The 27,288-nt window shown below is 36.1% G+C and overlaps 1 protein-coding gene across 7 annotated transcripts in view; it reads left to right on the plus strand.

The window, feature by feature from the left end:
- TBC1D5 (TBC1 domain family member 5) overlaps window positions 1-27,288 on the plus strand; it is a 537,582-nt gene that overhangs the window by 124,116 nt on the left and 386,178 nt on the right. For 2 of the 7 annotated variants that reach the window (XM_058729800.1, XM_058729801.1), the window contains one exon: window positions 12,715-12,914. The exons of the other annotated variants lie outside the window; for them this stretch is intronic. The gene's annotated coding sequence lies outside the window, so the exon portion shown is untranslated. The remainder of the gene's footprint in view (window positions 1-12,714; window positions 12,915-27,288) is intronic. 7 annotated transcript variants of the gene reach the window in all.

The following is a 27,288-nucleotide window of genomic DNA, read 5'->3' on the forward strand; positions in this document are numbered from 1 at the left end:
TCCTGTCAGCTGCAGGGTCTGGCTGAGCTGCTGGGTTGTATGGGCTTCTTAGTGGGGCACCGTCCTCTGGCATCAGCAGTCTTGAGGGAGGATTCCAAAATGGCACTCTCCAGTGCTGGAGATAAGGCTGAATAAACTAGCAAAAATGACTACTGCTAGTGTCTCAGTCCCTCCTGCCTCTCTGGTGCTTGCTCTGAGATTGGTAAAGTAGATCTCTTTTGCCTATGTTTTGTGCACTGTTTTTATTTGTTTGTTTGTTTGTTTTTTGTTTTGTTTTTTAAATCTGGTGTTTTTGCGTTGGTTTCTGGATTGAGTGAGTCTGTGTGTGTGAGCCCTTTGAGAGTCGGTTTCCCTTTCCTTCTAGTTCTATAGTTTTTCTGGATATACTCCCTGCTGGTTTTCAAAGCCAGGCATTTTGAGGTCTTGTCTCTCCTGTGTAGGATATAAAGGTTGGGGTGCACAATGTGGAGCTTGAATCTTTTACGCCTCAGGGAAAAGTTCCATACCTTTGAGGTTCCTCCTGTCCATGGAGCACCACACCGGGGGTGTGGTCTATTACTTAGCAATATTTTATCTCTACCCCTTGTACCCATCTTGGTGTTTTCCCTTATTGTGGAGGATCTTTTCATCCAGTATGTAGGTCCTCTTTATAGGGAATTATTTCAAATGTGATTCTAAATTGTTGTGTCCATGAAAGGAAGTGAGTTCAGGATCTTACTACCTACCATCTTGAACTGTGACCTTCCTATTATTAATTGTATGAAGCTGGGAAGGCCAGTCCATTCGGAAATGCAGCTCCATTGCTTTGTGAAGAGTTTTTGCTCTGATGAGAGCTTTTTGTTTAAGAAGAAATATTAGTCTGGAAGAGAACTGCACCAATCTAAAGGTGGATGTTTTGTGTATGTGGAAATCTGAGACTAAATTGAACTGAGAATATGGCTCTTAGGAAATTAATAAACTTATGTTAAGTGGTTTCTAGGCACCAAATCTTGGTTAAATACAGCTCAAAATAGTCTAAGCTACTGAGGGTAAAATTAGAATAATAATAATCAAAAGAAAATAAACTACAGAATTTTTTGAACTTAGTGTTTTTTTAAGTTTATTTTTATTTATTTTGAGAGAGAGAGAGAGAGAGAGAGAGAGAGAGCAAGCAGGGAGGAACAGAGAGTGAGACAGAATCCCCAGCACTGTCAGTACAGAGCCCAGTGTGGGGCTCGAACTCATGAACCATGAGATCATGACCTGAGCTGAAGTCAAGAGTCAGACACTCAATGGACTGAGCCACCCAGGTGGACACTCAATGGACTGAGCCGCCCCAGAACTTAGTTTTTAAAAATTCTCATACTTGAGAAAATGATTTACCAATCTATTTCCTAAAAGTAACTTATACATAACATAACACATACATGGTCGAATCTTATTGCCATGTAGAGCTCTGTTTTCTGGTCAACGTTATTCCTTTGCTGCAAGAGCCAGAAGTGGCTTATTCTGAAACTTCCTGTCTCATTTTAAACGTGTTCTGATTGAGAAACTCTGCTAAGTGTCAAAAGAAGTCTGGCCCTCTGTCAAGAGTGATGAGTTCTTCATAAGGAAATTCTGGAATTGCCTCTAGGCAGTATTTTAATAATTTCTTTGGAACCCTTTTTAATTGGTTATGTCAACTCTGGATCTGAATTTTCTAGTTTTATTATTATTTATTCTGAGTATGATAACTTGTGTTTGAAGACTTACTCTGGGATTTATCTATATTCATTGCACATTTATACTAATGAGGCTCAGGATGTATTTTGTCTTTGGCCAACCTGCACACTACTTTCGGGACATTTGAGAAGGGATGCCTTTTAAAAAGTCTGATTTGCAACTATGTATGTATGTATGGTCTATCAAGGTTACATAAAGAAAACTAAGAATTTGTTGTTTAGAGAGTTTAATCCTAAATCGGTGTGTACCACTGAAGCACACAGCTTGAGAGATGTTTTTCTGTAGTATTGAATACAAGAGATAATATACTTCAGAGTGAAAATAAAGTGAGAGGAACTGATGTTTGAGCTTCCTGAATCACAGATTTCAGTGGTCCATGGTCCACGGTCATAGGTGATACACACTTAATCACTTTTGATGGTAGGTTTCCAAGGTACTTTGGTGAGGTAGAGATAAAGGAGTCACTTTAATTCACCACATGATTTTGACTTACATTACTTACTCATAGGTATACTTGAAAGCATTGTGATGTTGTGTAAAGGACATGGCTTGTGGAGTGTTACAGACCTGAGTTTAAATACTAATTATTAACAGTGTGATACTAAATAAATCTAGTTAACCATGCCTACATTTCTTCATCTGCAGAGCAAGTAGGAGTAATGATAATATTAGGACTTTTCATATAGCTATTGTGAGAATTAAACAAAATGACGTTTTTACAACACAAAGAAGAGTCTTTCTTTTAGGACATCCTCCTCCCACCTTCACTCCCACCCCAAGTATCATGGACTGAGAAGTTAACATCGTCAGGCGTTGCTCAGAAAGGCAGTTAAAAGTTGAAACGTAAGTTTTACATATTGATAGTCTTTAGATAAGGTCATTTTGAGTATTTTCAATGAAAGATATTATTTCAGTGAATTTGTAGGCCATCATATTTTAAAAGCAGAAACAATTTTAGGTTAGGTAACGTAGTCTTTAGGGCTTTTTTTTCTTCCACAAATACTGCTCTGGAAGGTGGTCTGGTGTTCAGTCACTTAGGCAAGGAGAGGACCGGTATAGAGGGCTGGGGAGTGTGTCCTTTTTAATAGGGTTACTAGCTTTTTTGAAGGTTTCAACAAGCCTGTTTATTTTTTTTTTAAGTTTATTTATTTTGACACACAGAGAGAGAGAGCATGGTGCACACATGGGCAGGGGAGGGACGGAGAGAGAAGGAGAGAGAGAATTCCAAGCAGGCTTTGTGTTGTCAGTACAGAGCCCCACACGGGGCTCCATCTCATGAGCCACGAGATCATGACCTGAGCTGAGATCAAGAGCCAGATGCTTAACTGACTGAGCCACCCAGGTGCCCCCAACAAGCCTTTTTAAAATTTGTGCTTGTAAGGAGTGTGGTAGTTAATCATGCATTTACTGTCACATCTCCTATCTGTTAGCTTGGATGAGATAAATTACTATAAAGATAAACACAAAAGACTTTTAGCATCATTTCTTATAAGGTTGTCTTTGGGCAATTTTTTTTTTTTTTAATGTCCTGTAAGATTTGGGTGCCTTATTTGGGTTTCTGTCCGTGGAGAGTAATAGCCAGTTGCTTGCTGAATTCCAGCATTCAAAATAGAAAACAGTAGTTTTTTGAAATAACTTTGTAATCCTTCTGGTTATAAAACCAAAAGTTTTGGTATACTGCATTTATTATATTTATGATTTTCCTCTTTTCGTTTTACCAACTTATAATCTTTTAACCTCAGCAGTTTTCTTATGGGATTTTGAATATTTTTAGTTTTATACATCATATTGCAATATTAGACCATAGTAATCATTTTGCCTGGAATCTTTAAATATTTTTAAAGTGGTTTGAAGAATACATTAAAAAAGTTATCCTTCTCAGTAGCAAAAGTAAATTAATTCACTGCTGTTTTATTGAGTTAGGATACCGAAAACACTTATACAGGTATGATCTTTTGGTATTTATATTGTTGGAGTGTTACTACTGAGTGAGTAACCTTATGCAAACTTTAAAATTCAGCTGGATTATTTATACCTGTTAGTTGCTCGAAGTGAGATATTAGATGAATCATAGAGACCACAATTTGGCAACTTTTAAAAGAGAGTTACAATTGGAGACACTTCTAGGCTTCCAGAAGTGTTGTTTAGAATCTAGGAAATTAAAAAAAAAAAAAGTCTCAAGTAGTTATGGAATTAGTTGTGAGTTTAGAAACTTCATGTTAACTCTTAAAAAGTGAGAACAAACTGAGGGCTGATGGGGGGTGGGAGGGAGGGGAGGGTGGGTGATGGGTATTGAGGAGGGCACCTTTTGGGATGAGCACTGGGTGTTGTATGGAAACCAATTTGACAAGAAATTTTCATATATTAAAAAAAATTAAAAAAAAGAAGAAAGAAATAAGAAACTTCATGTTAGTAAGCAAATTCAAATTACTTAATGTTATAAAAGTTAACAAAAATAAAATCGAGCTATTTCATTTTTTTATTCACAGAGAAACATTTTTAGGGGTACGAGGTACTGAGATAGCTGTAAGATATGAAGTGATATAGTATGTGCTTTTTCTCTTAACTTTTTTCTTACTCCTTCCCCTCCTACTTTCTTTTAGTCCTTTCATAGTATAAACATTTTGCCTTACTCCTAAATTAGAAACCTTGGAAATTTACTAAGTTTATTTCTCTTCTTCCATTTTTATGTCTAGGTGCCCCCATTTTTTCCTCTTATTCTTTGTCAGTCCTCCCATTTCTGAAGCTACTATGCCAGTTTCATTGCTAGTACGCTACACCACCACTGGAATTATCTTTCAAAAATACCAGTGCCTGATAATTGATTCAGCCGTTTTTCTATGCTGCTAATGATCACCAACATTATCCGGTTTAGATTTCCTTTATTTCTTTTTGAGAAGAAGCTAATAGGTAGTGAGATCAATAAAGGAACAGTAGTTTGGTAGTGAAGCAAGTGATGGGAAAGTCATGAGCCACGCAGCAGAAAAAATAAATCTTAAATAATTGAGTCCTTTGTAGAGCTAACTTATTATCTGTTCTCTTTCTTATTATAATTAGTTTCGTCCACTTCTGTTTTCTGAGAATTAAAGCTTCCCCAGAATTCTAGAATACTTTCACAGACTTTCCTCCAGCATAATCAAGTATGGTTTGAGTTTTTCTTTTTGCATAGTTTGAACAGGATAAATTACGGTGTTCATGGATAAAAGGTGACAGGTAATGTTATAAAAAGGCAACAGATTAAAAAAAGGAACTCTGAAACAAATGGAATAACATAAGGAGGAGTAGTTAATGAGATGTGGAATAATTTAATTAGTCTGGAACTGAGAATTTAGAATACAAAATAAAATTATGGACAATACTTAAACTTTCAGCTTATTTAATCTAAAATAATTTCTTCAAAAATCTTATTTTCATGTTAGTTACAGGAACACACTTAAAAGAAGGGAGTACTTTAATTACAAATATGTTTACTTCCTTATTGTACTGTGGAAGATGTGTACTTTGAAAAGTCCCATGCCTTATGTCTGCCAGAGGAAATGGATGAAGACTAAAGCTTAATGGAATTTTTCATCTCATGGAGTCAGGTTGAATCTGCAGCTCTCTTAGGGAAACCACAGTTCCTGGAATTTTCTAACTTTTCTCAGGGCTTAGACTGATCTTCAGGATTGGAATGAACCCCAAGTTCCCAAAGCAACTCTCAGAATTGACTGGCTTCTTTTGGTTTATTTATATATACAGAGTGATTGAGACTGATCTGTTTCTTATTCTAAAGCTGATTCAAACTTGGTACTTAGAGCTTGGTTCTAAATGAATGCTAAATGTAACCAAGATTTGGGAAGAAAAGTTATCTTGTTGGCACCAAGAGAAATAGTAGAAGATATAATCTTTAAATCACAAAAAGTTATTTTCTTGCACTGTATATACATTGGTTTCTGTCTTGCCTGGAGCTTCTGGTAGTGTGGGATCTAACTTGGTACCGACTGTGGTTAGTGAAAATGAGCCTGACTGTGAGAAAATAATGTTATACACTGTTTCAAGATGGCGGGTCATTTAGGAAGCAAAGATATGCTTTATTATTAGAACAATGTGGAAGCATTTCATTTACCATAAAAGACAGAAAGAAAGATTTATATTGTGTCAGTACTTTCGGGATTTTTGGCTGTGTAAAGGTTTATAGAGTTAAGGGATTTCATGAACAGAGTGAGTAATGGTCAGGTAAATCACACTTAATATTGCCTTTAAATTAATATAGCATGTTATAATGGTTAAGACCATGTGGCCTCTGGGTTCCAATCACATGGATTCAAATCCCAGCTTTACCAGTTGTTAATGATAAGATCTTGGGCAAGTTAGTGTGCTCAAGCTCCTCTTAGCTTTTTAAAATTTTTAAATTTTTAAATTTGTAAATTATTGTTATTTTGGGAGGGAGGGAGGGAGAGAGAGAGAGAGAGAGAGAGAGAGAGAGAGAGAGAGAGAGAGAGACACCGCATGTGCTGAAGAGCATAAGTCAGGGAGGGGTAGAGAGAGGGGGAGAGAGAATCCCAAGCAGGCTCAGTGCTGTAATTGCAGAACCTGAGGACAAGCTCGATCCCATGACTGTGAAATCATGAGCTGAGCTGAAATCAAGAGTCAGATACTTAACTGACTGAGCCACCCAGGTGCCCCTGTTTTTTTGTTTGTTTGTTTGTTTGTTTGTTTGTTAAGTGGTTAGGGTGGAGGTGAGGAGACATTAAATGAGATATACCATGTAAATATCAGCAGCACAGTATAGTAGTAATGTTATTGTTACTGAATTTCTTTTTCAAGCAACTTTTATTATCTTTAGTTTTCTATTCCCTATCATGGTCCTGATGTAAATCACGGGATCAAAAACAGAAACCTGAATGGGTATTTTTTTTGAGTCATAAAAACACAAGGAGATATTATGTCATAAACTTAAAATTTTAACTGCCCATATTTAGCTTCACAGATAATATGTCTTAACAACATCCATCTTGAAATTTCAAAATAAAAAAAATTAAATTCAGTTAGCCTTGGATGAAAGTTTGGAGTTTTAGAATTTGTTATTTGAGAGAGAGAGAGAGAATGTGCACACAAGTTGGGGAGAGGGGCAGAGGGAGGAGGGAGGAGGGAGGGAGGGAGAGAGAGAGAGAGAGAGAGAGAGAGAGAGAGAGAGAACGAGAGAACGAGAACGAGAACACATCTCAAGCAGGCTCCATGCTAAGCATGGAGCCTGATGTGGGACTTGATTCCATGACTCTGAGATCATGACTTGAACCAAAATCAAGAATTGGATGCTCCACTGACTGAGCCACACATGTGCCCCATGGAATTTGTTAGAACCTTTAGGTCACTAGAATGTTGTTAAGGCAGCCCTGACTCAGGGCACCAGTAGATCAAGTTGATGGGAGCCGCTGGGACAATGATTGGACTATATGCTTCCACAGTGACAGCTGTGGTTCATGTAGAAGGAAAGATAGACATACTTTCATTTTTAAGTGATCTGAAGTGTCTGGAAATAGAGTAGACATTTTCTTTTTTGAATGCTGCTTTGGTACCAGTATATATTAGTTTTCATTGGTGTCACTTGACAGGGTTACATGTAATCTTGTTATCCATCTTTTGAATAACTATTACTGTATTAGACCCTCTTACATAAGTACAGCATTCTTTAATCAAATATATATATATATTTTCACCAAAGGTTAACTTTTGTGGCAAAATGTTCTTTATGAACCATTCATCTCCTTTAAACATTCCTGTGTCTTTTGACATATATATCCCTAGATGACTTAGTTTTAATCATAAGACTAAAATCTATATTAAGGAAAATAAGTTTTGATGGAGGCATTTTATGTATCATTAAAACTACTTTTGTTTAATTATCCTTCTTTCCATTGGGAAGGAACCTTGACAGTAGTTGTTAAGAAAAATATCGGCAATGTTTATATTAAGTTGGGTACAATTTAATTGGACTAAAAAAATATATATGTTTAACAAATAATTTAAAAAACACATGCTAAAGAATGGAAAGTGGTTGCTGTAGGTAGATATCTTTTAGAAAGCTTGAAGGGGCATCTTTTCCATTTCTGTGTCAGAATCCTTGAGAAGATCTGCTTGGCAGTCTCCATTTTTAAGAAGCTTCTCAGGGGGTGCCTGGATGGCTTGGTTGGTTAAGCGTCTGACTCTCAGGTCAAGTCATGATCTCACTGGTTCATGAGATCGAGCCTCAAGGCAGGCTCTGTGCTGACAGCATGGAGCGTGCTTGGGGTTCTCTCTCTCCCTTCCTCTCTTTGCCCCTCTCTCATGCATGCACACACACACTCTCTCTCAAAATAAATAAATAAACTTAAAAAAAAAAAAAAACCTCTCAGGTGATTTTTGTGCATTGTAATGTTTTAGAAACATTGCTGAACTCTCCACCTACAGCTTTTATCATATTAGCATCTGCTCTTTTGATGGAAACTACTCTTCCTCCATGAGGGGAAGAACAAGGATGAGCTGAGGTACTGTACCTGATGACCTGCCCTGACCTATGCTGTGAAATATCCCAAACTTTCAGTGTCAGTCTTAGTTTCTGCTCTGAGCCCTCTCTCAACTGTGACTCCTGTGGTGACGGATCATGTGAATGGTGATAACACACTTTATATGTTCCCTGAAGTGTCAGTATTTCCTAGCAAGGTAGGAATTGCAGATGAGGATATTTAAGAGAGCTTAAGTGGTCTTCTGGGGCCAGGTTTGAAACTGAGGTAAATTTATTTTAAAGATCGATACCTGCTACCCTCCTTTTTAGTGGAAAGAAAATGGGCTGTGGATTCAGATATGCTTGGGTTGGAAGTGTGCCTCTCTCATTTATTGGCTTTACTAGCAACTCTTAACACTTCCCTAACTTCGGTGTCTGCATCTAAAAAGTAGGCTCAATAATTGTTCAATTCTAAGGTTATTGTGAGGATTAATGACCTGATGCACATTTTTAGAATGCTTCAGCATATTTTTAATAGTTTTTAACCCAAGTAGGCATTTCAGTAAATGATGACTATTATTTAGCAACTTAAGATAAGGCATATATGCCTTATGAAGTTAACCATTTACAAGCTATATGATTTTGTCACATTATGAAGTATATATTTTTTTCTGTTCCAATGTGGTATGATAGCTAGAAACAAGGAAGATACAACATGTGCATAGGGAATTTTTCAGGGGGGAAAAGCAATGTAGGTGCCTTTTTTGTTGTTGTTGCTACCCATATCCTAGTAAGTTCTAAATTTGATTCTAGCCGAGACCTTTCTTAAATCTCCAGACTATTATAGCTCTGATGTTTACATTGAAATCCCTGCAAGACATCTCCAACAGGTAATCCTTTAATATGCCCTAGTGTAATTTGGTCTCTTTCTTCCAACAGCAGATCTTCTTCCAGGTTTCCTTATATCACTGAATGGAATTGTTATCCAGCTTCATTCGCCACAAAATTGAATCTTTTACCAAATTCTTCTGTTAGCCCATAAATCTTCCTGCCTTCTCTCCCCATCTTTACCACCACCACTTTAGTCTAATCTGTCACCTCACACCTAACTCCTCCCCTTTACCTTTCTTGCTCGTCTCCGTAACTCAGCCAAATTTGGTAATTTTTCAATGTGTAATTGATCGATACTATATTTAAAACCCTGTGGTAATTTTGCCTTATTGACTTCTTCTGCCCCATTTTGTCTCACATATGTTCCCTCTCTAGCTGTGACTGGCCCTTCTGCTTCTCTTTCTTGACTCAGAATGTGCTTTTCTCATAATGCTTTGAGACCTTGGTACTTGCTGTTCCTAGACTGCCCCATACTTTTCAGATCTCATCTTAAGTAGTCTTTAGGTCTTTGCTGACCTCTGGGCTAAATCAAATCTCCTGTTATTAAATCTCATGGCTTACCCCTTCCCCTGTTTTTAATAGCGTTGATCTCTGTTTACAGTTACGTATTTGCATCGTTATTGGATACTGTCTGATATCCCAAGTAAAATGTAAGTTCTATGAGGGTTGAGAATTTCCGTGTTTACAAAGGCCTAGAACAGCCCTGACAACAGATGAGAAGTAATAAATGACTGCCTGAAATACATAACTAGGCAATTAAAATACAAAGTGTTTAATTCTAAAGTGAGGTAAGTACAGATGGAGTCACAGTGTTGGCATATTAAACATTGTTATTTGGGAATACTTTAGTTATTGTAGCATTTGTTTGATCAGCCTCTAATTTTACTTTTTCTATTAAAAATAAAGATAAGTAGTATTTTGAATTTTAAATTTCCCAGTACAGATTAAGATCTTTCAGAAGTTGATTGTACTTGAATGTAGCTTCAGAGTCAAAACTTCCCCCTTTCCTCACATCTGCACAGGATTTGGAAGCTTACAATTCAAAGACATATAGCTGGTTACATACTTCTTGATGCTTACCATATGGAGCGTGTTCATGTATGTTTGTTGCCTACGGCATAACAATTTTAAAATGCTACCAGAATTTTCAAAGTCAAATAATCATAGATTTTATAGTAGGTTTCTCAGCTTTTATAAAAATTAAAAAGGAATCAAGAAGATTAATATAATATTGGAATTAAGCTTCTGTGTTGCTCGTTGGTATTTGGACCTCAAGTCAGGTGCATGACTGTTGTTGGCAGCTTGAACTTTTATTTCTGAAGACTCTTAAGACTTTAGTATTTTCTTGGAAGTTGGTTTAGTACTGTTGTTTACATTTTAAAATTACTGCTTTGAATAAGATTTTGGTTTCCATCTCTCCTGAATTCTCCCTAGGAGTGCACAACTTCAAAAATAAAGAGGCACAGTCAGCAGAAAAACGAGGTGGTCTGAGCATTTATGCGTTAAATATGCATGTTAATTAGGAAAAAAATTAGAAAAATATGAAAACAGATGTTACATAAATTATTGCAGTCCCAGGGCAGCAGTAACTTATACACTGACAATAATTTTTATATGTGCATGTGTATATCTATTTCTAGATTTTCTCAATATTTATGCAATTCCATAGAGGATAACTAGAAAAAGAACTGGTATATCCTTTCAGTGAGACTAATGGTAAACATGTTCTCTGCATATAGATGGCTGAAGAAGTCTAGTTTCATACAGTATTCCTGTAGAGATAAAGCCTCTGTTAGCTAACTCTGCCTTGTAGGTCTTTTTCTCCTTTTTGGTTTCTCTGATGGCATGCCAATAAAATATTTCATTGGATATATCCTGTCAGAGCAAGAAAGTAAATTACTTTCGGAGCAATGTATGACATGTAGAATTGACCTGAGTGTAAAGTATGTATTTAGAAATAAAACAAATTATAACTACTCAGGATACTGATTATATTAGCAGTTTTTCTTTGGTTATGAATAGCCATTATGAAGTAATAGCCATCATTCTCTGAATAGTATTGACACAGTAGTGTGACAATATAGATTAACTATTATATAAACACACATTTGTGAAATACACATATATTGGAATAGTTGAAAGATATTTGAATGTCCTTCATTCTAAAGAGCCACTCATAAAATGAAAATTTTTTTTAATTATTTTTAAATAAAATTTATTTAAAATTTTTTATTAAATAAAATTTATTTAAATAATTTAAAATTTATTAAATAAATTTATTAAATTAAATAAATTTAATAAATAAAATTTATTAAATATATAAATAAATATTTATAAAATAAATAAAATTTATTAAATAAAATTTATTTAAATAATTTAAAATTAAATAAAAATTATTTTTACAAAGGAAAGATAAGAAATGGAGACATGTAGCAATTTTTAGCTCAACCATACAGAAAAAGCATGTGACTATATTACTGTCCAAGGAGGCGTAGACTGTATTTAGGTATCTTTCACACATATATTGTATAATTTAGAAATGAATTGTTGGTAATTTTTCAGATAAGATTGAAAGTTAAAATAAGGAAATGCTACATCAGAACGTAATAAATTATTCTCTTTATCAAACAAACAGAACATGAATTGTATTCAATACAAGAGCATAAAAGTTTCTGGACATCTGTTTAGAGGTCAATGCCACGTTCATCTGTTCTTTACAAATCATACTTTGTTACTTGGTTTTAATAGCATATGATGCTAAAATGTGTTTTAAATAATTTCTTTTGAATCTCAGTAGGTTTCAGTTATATCTGTTGACATAATGCTTTTCAGTTCTGTGGTATTGATTTATGTTTCACATTATAGTACCTAATTACTTTTGTCCTTTTGTACCTATGTTGAGCTACTAATAAGTTCTAACAGGTTATAGGGAGTAAACTCTATGGAATGAAATCTAGGGAAAAGTGATAGTAATGTTTAGTAATTTGATATTATTATTAAGAGGTTCTTTACTTACGTTAGATAGCTATTTAAGAAAGTCAGTTGTCATTCTTGCAGATTTCATGTAGATTGTATCTGTGTCATATGACTTATGGAAGAATATTAATTACAGGTGATAAGACATTTTTCTTTTTCTTTATGCAAAAAAGCTAGGGAAATTACTTTTTACATCACAAATAATATTTACTTGTTGCACTGATACATCACTATTTGAATTTGACATTTTATTAATGTTTGGAATCCTTTTCAATGGAATTTTTCCCCATGTTTGTTTTCAAATGGCAGTTTTCCATTTTTTTATTCTTTGTAATTTTAGTACTTGCTATTATTTTACTATGTATTAGAATAGTGTGTTTATTATTTGAACACTTTCATGTCAATGAAATGAAGTTGTAATGTGATTTGTTTCATATGGAGGTGTTTTAGATTTAAAGTTTTTGTAGTACCATTTATTTTAAGTAAAATAAAATGGCTTCCTTTCTTCCAGAAGTTAAAATAGATGATAGAAAGAGTGATTAGTGAGTAGGCTAACACTTGTCCAAAAGCTTAAAATAGTATGACCTAAATTTTTTCAGCTTGCCTTTTTATTGTTTGCTTTGGTTCAGGGTTCCTTTTGGGATAGGAATGTGTGAGGCTATTTTATTTATTTATTTTTCTAGGTATGTGCTTCTTTGTCAGAAGCTTGGTTGAGGGAAAACTCAAGTGATCTCTATTTCTTCATTCTTCTTTGCTTCCTGTTTGCCAACCAAGACTTGTATTTGGAGAACTCTGTTGTACTGAATCTGAAGTCATCTTCAGATTAGAGCATGCATTTTCAGGTGTCAGTTAGATTTCTGGATCAATAAAGGTCTCCTGAAAGGTAAGCATATATTTATTCAAAATGTACATTTAAAAATTGGATGCTATCAGTATCTGTCTTAGTCTCTGGGCTGCTGTAACAAAAATTCCATAGACTTGGTGACCTGCAAACAGCAGAAATTTATTTGTAACAATTCTCACAGTCTTCACAGAGACTGAGAAGTCCAAGATAAAGGTGCCAGCAGATGCAGTGCTTGATTCACAGACCACCATCTTCTTTGTGTGTCCTCACATGGTGGAAGGAGTGAGAAACCTCTCTAAGGTCTCTTCTTATAAGGACACTAATCTCATTCATGAGGGTTCCACCTGTCATAGACTCTGGGTCTGGAGTCCTCTCTTGTCCAGCAAGAAAGTGGGATGCAGGACTAAAAATGCGAGAGAGGCTAATGTCCTGGGAGGAGACAGAAGTCCCCAGTAAGAGTCCTTGCTCTGTTTTTATGAGGATCAGAAGGCTTACAAGTGTGATGGACATGCACAAAGAGACAACGAAACCATGAACATGAACTCATGGGTGGGGGGAGGGGAAGAGGGTTTTGGAGATACGTGATGTTAGAGGTTTGGGTAAATACAAAACAAAATCTGGGTGGAAGGTTGTTTACAGCAGAAGAGAGGCCCCACCTCTGTTTACCTAAACTGGCCTAGGGGACAAGAAAGCCAGAGCATGCTACCTCACAGTCAGCAAGGCATCTTTCTTTTGCTAATTAGCTCTGCTCTGGGCAACTTTGCCCCACTGTGGTCTGTAGCCCTATTTACCTGTTTACCTAATTTGGTCCTTCCTTCCTGTGAAAGCAGCTTTCTGCTGTACTAAGTTAGGGGGCCTTTCTGCCCTGAATACCTAATCTTGTTTACCTCATCTTGGATGTTTTCTTCCTGAGATTCCCTGTTCCTATACCTTTGTCCTATACTGGGGGCCTTTGCCCCATTTACCTAATGTTATTTACCTAAGCTTGTTTACCCAAACTTGGGTGTGTATATCCTATGACTTTCTATTTCTTTATGCCTTGTTAACTCATCCCTGCAAGCTCAGGGAATTCCTAAGCTTATTCCACATCTCCACCCTTATAATCTATATTCCCATTTCATCGTGTATTCCCATTACATTGGGAATTAAGATTTCAACATGTGAGTTTGGGGGGGGGGCATAAACACTTATCAATAAAATATCCTTATTATAGTAATATGTTCTGGAGATTCATTTGTGTGTGTGTGCGTGTGTGTGTGCGTGCATGCACGCGTGCGTTTACACAGTCTGCCAGATTTAGATTGTAGGCTTTTTCAGGGAATGATGTTGTTCTCTAACAGTTACTCAGAGTTCCCTGATTACTTTCTTTCCACTTCTTACATCTATCTAGTCATCAGTTTCCAATCTTTTCCTTACCCTTTCCCGTATTGTTTTCCTTCTCCTTTAACTGAGCCTTCATAGGGGGCCTTAAAAAATGTTTTCCTGCCAGCATACTTCCAGCACATTCCATATAGAAGGCTTTTGGTATCCATATCTCTTTCTGTCCCCCTCCCCGACACCTTCATTAAATTTGTTAAAGGAGTACCAAACTAGAATTATTGAACTTAGAGTTGAAGGTGTCTCAGATAGGAGGAATTCACATTTATTTTAACACAACCATTGTAAGGAATAAAATTTACATTTATGAGCCAATTTCCACAGGCATAAATGTACCAATGAAAGTGAAACAAAAGCTGAAATCGTTTTTACCCTAGCTACCTGGAATGTGTGCAGTGCTCTATGCTATTCTAATCTTTGTATATTTCTCTTACTACATGCTGCTTCCCATAACTAAATTTATTTCCCTGTTTAATAACAGATTGCCTTTGCAATTTCAGAAACCATACTTTACATCACCTGTGTGTAAATCATACTTTACATCACTTGCTCATGACTGACTCATTGGGAAGTAAATGGAATCCATTTGTTTTCTATCTCAGTCAAGCTGCCCTTTATCTATCTTTTCCATGCTTCTCATCTCTCTCTATATTCACTACAAGCTATCACATGTTGTGGTCAAAAAGCTGGGTAACTGCTGGGAAACACCAGAGCACTTAGTTGGTTCTTCTGTAGTGAGAACACAGGTACAAATGGTCATATCTCAAAATTTGAAGAAGGGATAAACCTTAGATAGAACCATCCCTTGTAGTTAAGTATATATTTCTTTATTCTCTTCTTGCTTGGTCTCTCTATGTAAATTCTATGTGCATGCTGATGCCCTCAAATCATTCTGGGTTTAACACATTTTTAACTTTTTAAGTCCTCTATATCAGCTTAGAATAACCCAGATCCTTTTGCAAAGTGATCTCTTTCAGTACCCATTCCCATCACATTTATCGTTTTTGTCCTTTAAAAAATTGCAAGCATTTTTTCTGATTATAAAAGTAAAAGCTGTGGTAGAAAGGATGGAATATATAGAAAAATAAAAAGATGATAAAAATTATCCCTAATCAAATCAAAAAGAAATTCTAAGAGAGAAGTTCATAGTGAAAAATGTTAACAGTAAGAAAAAAGAAAGAGCTCAAATAACTATATACCTAAAGGAACTAGAAAAAGAACAAACTAGGCCGTAAGGTAAGAGAATAACAAAGAGCAAAAATAAATGAAAATGAGACAAAAATGACAAGAGAAAATATCAGTGAAAGTAAGAGCTATTTTTTCCAAAATACAGACAAAACTAGCTACATGTCAAAAAAAAAAAAAAAGACTCAAAAGATAAAATTAGAAATGAAAGAGGAGATATTATAACTGACACCATAGAAATACAAAGATCAGGGGTGCCTGGGTGGCTCAGTCATTTGAGTGTCTGACTTTGGATCAGGTCATGATCTCACAGTTTGTGAGTTTGAGCCCCACATTGGGCTCTGTGCTGACAGTGTGGAGCCTGGATCCCGTTTTGAGTTCTGTGTCTGCCTCTGTCTTTGTGCCTCCCCTGCTCATGCTCTGTTTCTCTCTTTCTCAAAAACAAATAAACATTAAAAAAAGAAAAGAAAAGAAATATAAAGATCATAAGAGACTACTGTGAACAATTATACACCAAAGAATTAGGCACCTGGAAGAACAGAGAAATTCCTGAAAACTTAGAACTTACCAAGGCTAAATCATGTCAAATAGAAAATTCGAACAGACCAATCACTAGTAAGGAGATTGAGTAATCAAAAACCTCCCAAGAAAGAAGAGTACAGGACCTGATGCCTTCACAGGTGAATTCTACCAAACATTTAAAGTAGAATTAATTCCATTCCTTTTCAAACTCTTCCAAAAAATAGAAGAGGAGGGAATACAGTTGACCCTTAAACAACATAGATTTGAACTGATGTGGATTCACTTTTATGTGGACTTTTTTGATAAATATAATATTGTACATGTGTTTTATCTTAATGATTTTCTTAATAACAATTTCTTTCCTCTCTCTTTGTTGTAAGAATATAGTATATAGTACTTATAAATACAAAAGGTGTGTTAATTGACTGTTCGTGTTATTGGTAAAGCTTCCAGTCAGTAGTAGGCTAGTAGTAAAGTGTTTGGGGAGTCAAAAGTTATCCATGGATTTTTCAACTGCATGGGGTGCCAATGTGCCCAACCTCCACATTGTTTTAAGAGTCAGCTGTATTTCCAAAGCCATTTTATGAGGCCAATATTACCCTGACACCAAAACTGGATAAGGATGCTACAATGGAAGAAAATTACAGGCCAACATTCCTGATAAATGTAGATGCAAAACTCTTGTACAAACTGAACAGAAGTAAATTCAAAAACGGTCATATACCATGATCAAGTGGGATTTATTCCAGGGAAGCAAGGATGGTTCAACATCCACAAATCAGTCAGTGTGATATACCACATTCATAAAATGAAGGACAAAAATCAAATGATAATCTCAGTAGATGCAGAAAAAGCATTTGACCAAATTCAACATTCATTTATGATAAAAACTGCCAACAAAGTGAGTGTAGAGGGAATGTACCTCAACATGATAAAGGCAGTATATGACAGGTCCACAGCTTACATCATACTGAATGGTGAAAGCTGAAAGCTTTTCTTCTAAGATCAGAAATAAGACAAGAATGGCCAAACTTGCCTTTTCCCCCCTTTGCAAGGACCTAACTATTCTTTACTTGGATTTTTCATCAGAGTTATTTTTGCAGTGAGTAATTATGATGGATGAGGTAATGTTCCCTATATACAAAGAGCCAGTCTCACCATTTTTATTTGACATAGTACTGGAAATCCTGGTGAGATCTGGCAAGAAAAAGAAATAAAAGGTATTCAATTTGGATAAAATGATATTTGGTGATAAAATAATATTTTTGTAAGGTTATCTACTGCCTTTGAAGAAATACCTCACATATCCTGGACTTTTATGAACCAGTAAACCAGAGCTTCCTGGGCCTTTTGCTGAAGGGTCATTCTCAGATTTCTTTTCGTTATATTGCTGGATTTGCTCCAATATTGCTTGGATCTCATTGTCATCTTTATTCCTAGGTTTCCTTTAAGTAAATTTTCAGAAGGTTAAATGGTGAAAGGTGTATTTTCTGACTTGTGCATATTAGATAATTTTTTATTGTTTTTCTAAAATATTTTTCTTTTATTCTGACAGTTGATTGATCATTTTGCTGGGTATTTCTAGATTTAAATTGATTTTTCTCAAAACATCAAAGACTTAATCTTTTTCTGCCATCCATTGTTCCTCCTGAGAACTTTGAAGCCGCTGTCACTGAAAAGTGTTCTAGGTGATATCACAGTGAAAACAAAATAGAGATAATTCTTAACTTTATTAAGCTTGAGTTTTAAGGTAGAGAAGTCCACAAGAAGCAAGATAAATGCATTAAATATATAGTAGGTTAGATGGTTGTGCTATGAAGGCAAGAGTTGCAAAGGCTCTGATGTGAGAATATTGCTTATGTGTTTACAGAACAACAGAGTGGTCAGTGAGGCTGTAGCAAAGTGAGGTGAGAGGAGTAGCGATTAAACTGTAGAGGAATCTGGGAATTATCGTCTGGTTTATTGTTTAAAAGAATTACAGTTAATTTAAAATCAATTAACAATTGGGGTGCCTGGGTGAACTAGTTGGTTAAGCCTCTGACTCTTGATTCCAGCTCAAGTCATGATCTCATGGTTTGTGAGTTCTAGCCCCACATCTGCTTGGGATTCTTTCTCTCTCTCCTTCCCCTACTTGTGTGCTCTCTCTCTCTCTCTCTCTCTCTCTCTCTCTCTCTCTCTCTCTCTTTCAAAAATAAATAAACATTAAAAATTTTTAAAAAATCAATAATTTTAAGGGAGCAAGGTAGAAGCAGAAGGACCATGCAGAAGGTTAGAGCTGAGAGATGATTGTGGTTTGAACAACAGGACTTCCTGATGGATTAGATTTGAACTCTGAGAGAAAGAAGAGTCAAGAATGACTCCAGTAATGTTTTGGTCTAAATAATAGGAGAGATGGAGTTTCATTTGATGAAGAAGGGGAAGATTATACAGGCTGTGTGTTAAGGGGTTTGGGGGAAGGCCAGGAATTTGGTATTAAACATGTTGAGTTAGAGATGTTTATTATATATTCAAGTGGAAAGGTCAAGAGGACAGATAGACTGGACCAGAGTTCAGGTGAGAGGTCTGGGATAAAGGAGAGACCATGGAAGTTGTCAGTTATAGATGGTATTTTTAAAGGGTTATATTGACACAATCCAGTAAATATAGCTAGAGGAAATTGAAGGTTCTAGCTTTGGAACACTTTAGGTAAACAGGTAAGGAAAAGTAGAATTACTAGTAGAGAAGTCCAGGGACGGAAAACCCAGTGAGGTAAGAGGAAAACTTCTTTGGCTTTCAGAATATCTGTAAGCTAATGAAGCTAGGTGGTATAAATATTTGAAGAAAGGGAAATGATCATCTATGACAAATGTTGCTGAAAGATGAAGTTATGGATGAACGGTGAATTGACTGTTGGATTTAGCAATGGGAAGTCATTGGTGATTTCAGAAGAGTAGTTTCAGTAAAGGACAAAATCTGATTAGAGTGGGTTCAAGGGAGAGTGGAAGGAGAAACATGTGGCAGCTTAACAGCAAAGCTGAGGTCCAGACAGTTTTTTGTTTTGTTTTGTTTTGTTTTGTTTTGTTTTGTTTTGTTTTGTTTTGTTTTGTTTTAAGTAGAAGAGAAGCAGCATGCATCAATCAGTATTGAGAATGCTCCAATAAAGAATTCCTTGGTCACTGAGCTGGAAGACATTTTGAGTAATACCTCCTGAAGATTCATCAATTCACTTGTGCACTTAGGACACCTCTACTGAGAGGATATTTGGTCGACTGTCACTTTACTTAGTACTCTGTCTTGGGGAGCATCCACTGTTATGGATGCAATAGAAATAAGATGACATGTGCCTCTTGTGACTTTATTTTGATTCCCTCTAAATGCAGGTTCTAGCTTATTGCATTACTTTTTAGGCAAGAATAAAAGTTCTCACATTTTCTTTTGATATGTACCCACGTTACATCCTTGTCCAATATGTGAAATATACTATTTTGTGGTGAGTCTGACCAGTACTTCATTGGCTGACTCTGAGAAGGGTCTTCAGGGAATTCTTTTTATAGGTGAATAGTTTAGGTGTTAAAGAGCACTCCTTCATCATATTCTTAGTTGCTTCCCTGTTAAAAACAAACAAACAAACAAAAAACTTTATTATTTAACATCATTTAATGTGTCTCCTTTCCTGGGCTTCAAGTATACATTTGTCCATTGTGTTGCCATTTTGTCATCTGGGACTTGGTTTCTGGTTTAGGTTACTGACTGAAACCATTTGCAGTGACTTTCCCTTTTTAAGTGCAAAATTTTATGCAAAAATCTTTTTTTTTCTTTTTTTTTTTAATTTTTTTTTTTTTAACGTTTATTTATTTTTGAGACAGAGAGAGACAGAGCATGAACGGGGGAGGGTCAGAGAGAGGGAGACACAGAATCTGAAACAGGCTCCAGGCTCTGAGCTGTCAGCACAGAACCTGACGCGGGGCTCGAACTCACGGACCGCGAGATCATGACCTGAGCCGAAGTCGGCCGCTTAACCGACTGAGCCACCCAGGTGCCCCGTAAAAATCTTAATGCAAAAACCCCAGCTGTCTCATTCTGACATGCTTGTGTTCCTTTGCAAGGTAATAGTGATGTCCATCCTCAAACCTCTAATAATTCTGAGTTAAACAAGACGAGCCATTGTCTCTGTGCGGTTTTATGATAGTGGCATATTTTGAGTAACACATAAGGATGGTTTTTAAATCCTGTTCACTGAATTGAAAAACGTTAAGTGGAGATGTTTGAGAACGTAGGGAGAGGGTCAAAGCGTAATTCTCTGTTTATAGACTCTAAAATGTCATCAGCTTTGAGAGTAGAATCAATCTGAATTCATCTCTTCATTTGATCAACAGATATTTATTAACTGTTTACCCTATGGCAGGTACTCAGCTAACTTTTAAATACATATGTCATTTTAAGATGTTTTCCTTTATGTTTTGCTAAGTTTATTGTGAATATTTTTAGTTTTTGGTATACATGTGCTGTACATTAACTCTCACCTTTTGATAATGGATAAACAGCCAACTCTAGATAGAAATGTGGAAAAGACAGAATCTGTTTCACATTCTCTTTGTTACTCACTTTTAAAAAAGACTTAATGAACAGTGAAATTGACCAACAGTTTCACCTCCTCCTCTTTGCAGTTCTCCTAGTTTTTGTGGTACCTAGTAGACCTGAAAGAAGCATCTCAGAAGGGAGAAGTAATATGACCATATAATCAGACAAATAGACAATGGATCCTTTATAATTGCGAGGTGGCCTCATTTCTATTTTACATAGAAATTTGAAGTCTTTACTTGAGGTTATTCCCATTTAGGTAGGAGTAGTCTGTGAACAGCTCACTCATTTAGAGAGGATTTTAAAGAAGTCTTTAATTTGTAATTATTTGACCGTTATTAAACCAACATTTCATTGTTGAGACAGGATAAGGTTTTAGTTATTAAAACTATGTGTTCAGGATATAAAAATGACATGAACTAATTTTGCCTCAACTTAAGAGTTACTTAATTTTTTCAATATATGTAGTGAGATATTGGCTGGATATTTTGAAAGCCTAAATTACTTGGAATGTGTTTGAAACCTCTCTTCTTATGTACTTCTGTTCAAAATGTTACTTATTTTTGGATCATTTATAGTGTAGGCTTAAAGTTTGGAGTTTTACATTTTCAGTCTTATAAAGACTTATAAATATATTTATGTTCTATTCAAACTAAATCATTTTATCTACATAATAGTCATTCAGCTGTAGCTGTCTGGAATAAAATTTCTTGAAGTAGGTAGCCATTTTCCACATGAAATAACCATTTAAAAGTGCTTTTCATCTGATAGCATGTATTTTAATTTTTATAAATAGCACAGAACAATGGAAATATTTATGTAGCTAAGGGAGATTATCAGCTCCGGTTCAATAGTATGTTGTTTGGCATTAGTAGGCTGAGGATATTTTATAATTTAAAAAAAATACTTTTATTATTTTTATAAAATACATGTGCTCCTGTTATATCTTGTGTGTTAATCTAATTTCCTATCGTAGTCACCGATTAAAAGGAAATTGTGTACCAGTGGGGTTCTAAAACCTTGACATTATTTTAATCTGATAACAAATGGGTTTAAGTTCATGTTCTTTCAGTTGTTGGCAACAAATCTAAACCTGTATTTTTTGGATTTATGAGGATAAGTCCTGCTTTGGCAATCTTGTAGATCCTCCAGAGAATAGTTAAACAGTGATTAATCATTGTTTCTTCACTGAGTGTGCAGAAAAGAATGGAAAAGCTGCATTTCACACTTCTGAAGCAATTAATCCCCATGATCTTAGCCAGGTTTGTCTTGTAGATAAGTCGGGATACAAAACGGTACCTAATTTATCAATGTATGCATGCCATAAAGTATAAAACACACAATTTATTTCATATCATTTATAGTCAAATGTAAAAAAAGAGTGACTTTGCCATATCCAAGAGTGTTTCCTACATTACCTTCATATAAACTAAGTACCAGAGATTACAATGGGATTCCTGTTTATTGTGCACATCTGGTGCAGTCACTATGCATTTTCTCATTCACTTGCTGGCATTTTTAGTGATTGTGGCATAAATCACCTTGCTAATCAGAAACATAAGTGACGGGAAGTCATCTCCTTTTTTTGAACAATGGGAAAAAACATATGGCTTCTCAGACAGGACTTGGCTGTTATACTATTTATGTGGCATTATATTCTGTATTTAGAATTTCATATTAATTGCAGCGGTTTGATTGAAGGCATTGAATACGCAGGTTTGTGGTCAAAGTATTTGTTTTGTACCATTTTCAGAACAAACAGAAGAAGGTAAAATTAAATGCCTTGTATTAAAACATTTTTTTAATAAAAACTACTTTGGGATGAGTTTTTAAGGTTAAGATGAATTAAAGAAAATACATATATTTTAAAATGTGTAGATGTTTCTATGGATGCATAGATATAATAATTACAAGTTTCAATTTAGTTTTCAATTATACCTCTTTCAAAGCACTGTATGGATTAGAGTAAAAATTACTGTCCTGCAAGTGCTAAAATATAAATGACAGTAATTTGCTTTTCTAGTAGTAGTGTTTCAAGATGGATTGCATTTTTAATGAATTATTAGTTATTAGTTGGAACCACTTCTGCGCATACTGTAACTAAAAGATGAAGTAAAGCTTTGTAAGGTAGGAGAAATTTATACCTGCAGTCTTCAAAGTGGATTGGCTGCTATTTGTTATACAGTGCTTACTATAGATTTGAAGGTATTTTTCTTTTTCCTCAGTAGTCACTTAATTCTCAAAAGGTAGTGAGTATAACGGCCTTTCATCCTTACTTGGCTTTTTAATACCTAACTTCTTTATCACTTATTGCTTTCCATTTTCTTACTATTGAGTGGTAAGGAAAGATTTATTTGAATGTTTGCATTTCAAGTGAAAATGTATTTGTTCAGAGAACCTTACGTCTTTTACAGTTTTCTAGATTACATGTAACGATAAATTAGGCAAATTTTTAAACAAATATTTCAGAGCCTATTTATTCAAATGTGTGTTATTTCCTTTGAAGTAGTCCCTTTGGGGAAGATGTATACATAATCCATTAATCAACGTATTTTAGGAATGTCTCTTTTTGAATTTTCTTCAGTGGAATTGATGTATAGCTGCCCAAAATGGATACTTTGAGGGGAGATAAGATCCATTTTGTGTATATATGTGCAAGTATTTTCGTTAAAAAAAAATATCAATCAATCATAATAGCTTGTGCTACAGACTGTATATATCTTGTAGATAATTGGACACTCTGCATAGAAATAGAGTTTTGAAAAACTGCCTGAATTTTAAATAAATGGTCACACCTACCCATTTAACAACATGGGTAGACATTTTGGGTAGACATTAGACATCTTTTGTGATACCGTCTCAAGGACCACCTGCAGTTGAGTCCACAAATTGAATAAACGTGACATAAGGAGAGACTGTTTTTTTTCTGTTGTCCTTGCTTGTTTAAAAAATGCCACCACCTAGATTCTCTAAGGTAGAGTGTGCTATTTTAAAAAAATATATTTACAATTGAATTGAGACTTTTCTAGATTAAAATTACCTAATCCTTAAAATTACCTGAAATTTATACCATACTGCCTCAGTTCTTGTCCATGTGTATTTTCTTTTTATTTCCTTCATGCCTTTAAAGCTTCCTCCTCCTCATTCCCCTGGTGTTTTTTTTTTTTTTTTTTTTTTTAAGATTAAGATGCATTTGTTGTTTAAAACAATTTTAAAGTCCTACAATTTTAAGCACGTATTTTTTCCTTCACCAAAATATAAAAATTATAGGAGGATAGATTGTTAAAATCTAAGAAATATGCAATTTATAAGATGGCTAAAAGTACCCAAATAAATGACGAAGAGTAAAGAGTTCTATTTTTAGTGAGTGAACACTTTGGAATTTGTTAGTAATGGAGCTTTGAGGAAAAATTTCTTATATAGAGTGCTTGATGGGAAAAATATATTAACCTAAAGCATTTGCTTATTCATCGTGTTTATAAAGCCAGAAATTTAATTTCTAAATGTGTATCATTTTTTGAATGGAATTGAACTACTAGTAATGTTGATATTTATTGTACATTTTGTCTAAAATTTGCTTTTTCAGAGAATTTGAATTATTCTTTTTCCTATAGTCTGTTCTTTGTCTCATTTATACTTATACTTGTTGGTGTATCTTACCCTCAAAAGTAGATTCTGATTTGAATGGAATTTGCTAGAAAAGCTATTGTTCTTTCCTTGTGTTCTCATGGCTTAAAGAAGGAATCCTCCCATTGTAGGGATAAATGTACTGGTAATTCCTGGCCAGGGGGATTATCGCTTGTTGTTCCACTCTATAGCTACCCCTTTCCTACCTTGGTGTTCTTCTGGAAGTACCTTTTGGAACGTTGACAGAGGCAGAATGCCTCCTACTGCTGAAGCGCTTTGGGTAGGTGGTGTGCCACTGTTGGCATAATCACAGTAAAGTCCAGATAAAAATATTAACTTGTGGTACCCGGATGGCTCAGTTGGTTAAGTATCTGACTCTTGATCTTGGCTCAGGTCATGGTCTCACAGTTTGTGACTTTGAGTCCTATATCAGGCTCTGTGCTGGTTGTGCAGAGCCTGCGTGGGATTCTCTCTCTCCTCCTCTCCCTATCCCCCTACTTCTCTGTCAAAATAAATGAATAAACATAAAAGAATAAACATAAATAAACATAAAAGAAAGGTTAATTTGTGAGCTAGTTCCCAAAAGGGAGGCTTTTATTTCTGATTGGAAAATTTGCTTTGGGTGGCAAATATAATTCAGAGATTTTAATGTGAAAAATTTTTTAATTTCATTTGTTGATTTTGAGAGAGACACAGATAGCACAAGATGGGGAGGGGCAGAGAGCGAGGGACAAAGAATCTCAAGCAGGCTCTGCACTGTCCGCGCAGAGCCCCACACGTGGCTCAAACCCACGAACTGTGAGATCATGACCTGAGCCTAAACCCGGAGTCCTATGCTTAACCGACAGCCACCCAGGCGTCCCTAATGTGAAATCTTTAATGGAGTGTATTGAGTATGAAAAACACAGAACAAGAAAGGATATTCCATGTTTAAATAGTTCGACTTTTTGTTGTTGTTGGTTGGTTGGTTTTTGTGTTTAAGACTCTTTCAGGGTAGAGTATTATCAGTGAGGCCCTCGAGTACCACTTCAGGAGTTCAACCATATCTGGGATGTGGTGACCAGCAGGATTGGCCTGCCGATAGTCTTTAATGTGTAGGAACAAAAGTGATTTTTTTTTTTTTTTAAGGAAAATGAAAGAATAAAGAGCCAGACCTGGTGTTACAGTATTAGTTGTTAGAGAGGCAGCATTTTGGAGTTCATCCAGGGATCTGTTTTCTGGTCCAGATGTCTTAGGCCTTGTGTCGGAGACCTGTGGAGATAGAAAGGTGGGTGGGCTGTGAGAAAACAAATACTAACAACAGGAGGATAAAGAGAAATACCGTAAGGTACTTGAGGACGAGCAAGTATCCTCTCGCTTGTATCTTCTAAGCTCAGAGACCAGTAGAAAGGCATTCTTTCTCCTCTTTGCCACGATCCACAGGGTAATTGGCATTTTACAGACTGCGTTTTGCTGGCAGCGTTAGAAAGGCGTGGGGCAGCAGTGCTGCTTGGCAGAGCAGTAGTTAGAGCAGAGGTCAGCAGGACTCAGGGCGAGTGGGCGTCCGCTGAAGAAGCCGCAGTGGTCTCTGTCAGTGACAGTGGCCGCCAGTAATCAACAGTACAGAGCAAAGGCAATACCTGGGTGGAAATAACAGATGAGGCCCACCCAAGCTTAATTTGGAGGGAATGGAGTCAGCTGACCTCAAATACCACACAGAGAGAGGCACAAAGAGGGGTGAGATGATCAATGTGTATGGTAGGTGACTGCCAGCTGATTGGTCTTGCTCATGAATACATATGAGATACTTGAGGATGACTCCTTGAAATGTTCTGGGGAACAATTTATAGGGGCTTGGCATCCTGCACTGTGGATCGCATTAGAGTTCTCTAGAGAAACAGATTCAATAGGAGATGTACCTATAAAACAGGTATTGGCGCGTGTGGTTGTGGAAGCTAAGAGGTGATGGGGTTTGGGAGTGGTGATGGTGGGGCGTCCAGAGCTGATGGCCAAGAAAAAATTCTTGAGAATTTGGTGCAAAAAAGGTGATTTTATTAAAGCACTGGGACAGGACCTGTGGGCAGAAAGGGCTGCTCTGGGGTTGTGAAGAGTGACTGGTTATAAACTATGGAGATGGGGGTGGGGTAAAAGAAAAAGATTTTCAAAAGTACTTTCATATGCTAAATTTAGAGGCCTCTTGATACTGGAGGTCTTGCTATTGTCAGGCTAAGGTTGTTTTCCCTCTAGTAAGTCATAAACATTAAGACAGTAGAGAGTTTCTGGAGGAATATTTTACCCTGTATTTGCCTCAAGTATTTGTCAATGGGTTGCAGGCTATAAAGAAATTTAATTTTATCTACATTTTCTTCTTGCCTTTGTTCCCTACATCACTATGGAGGGGAGGGTGATGTTAGGGCTCCAGGAAACTGAGTCTGTAGGTTTCTGGAGATTAGGCTATTGATAAGATTGCTTTTTTCTTTTAATTTACTAAGACATTTGAAAACTGATTGGAGACTCTTGTCCTGTATGACTGTGATCTCTATCAGTTAGCCATTTGTTTTTCCCTTTCCTTTGTTCTTGGGCTTCCAGGAGTGCCTGAAGAATGTCACACATATCCCACGGGAGGGGGGGAGGCTGGGGGGTGGGGAGGGTTAGCTTGTGCTTTGCCCTAAGCTTGCCTTTGGCTCCCTCATCAGGAAGTCCCAAGATATGCCCTCTGCAAGCCGGAGAACCAGGAAAGCCTGTGGTGCAATTCGTTCTGAGTCTGAAGGCCTGAAAATTGGGGTGATAAATGTTGGGGGTGGGGAGATAGTCAAATCCTGGTCTGAGTCTAAGTATCTCAGCTGATGCTGAGACAGTGAATTTGCCTTTCCTCCATGTTTTGTTCTATTCAGGCCCTCACTGTATTGGATTATGCCCACCCATATTAGTGAGGGCATTTTCTTTACTCCGTCTGATTCAGATGTTAATCTCTGTGTCTCTCATAACATTTTACCAGCTATCTTAGCATCCATTAGGTCCATCAAGTTGACATATCATATTAGCCATCACAGAGATGAAGGTGAGAACCAGCAAGTATGAGTTACATTATTTTGTAAAATAGCTTACAAATACTAAGGATCTTTTTTTTTTTCCTGTTTTCCACAGAACATTTTGCTTAGTT

The sequence above is a fragment of the Neofelis nebulosa genome, chromosome 5 (genome assembly GCF_028018385.1).
Source record: "Neofelis nebulosa isolate mNeoNeb1 chromosome 5, mNeoNeb1.pri, whole genome shotgun sequence".
Lineage (NCBI taxonomy): Eukaryota > Metazoa > Chordata > Mammalia > Carnivora > Felidae > Neofelis > Neofelis nebulosa.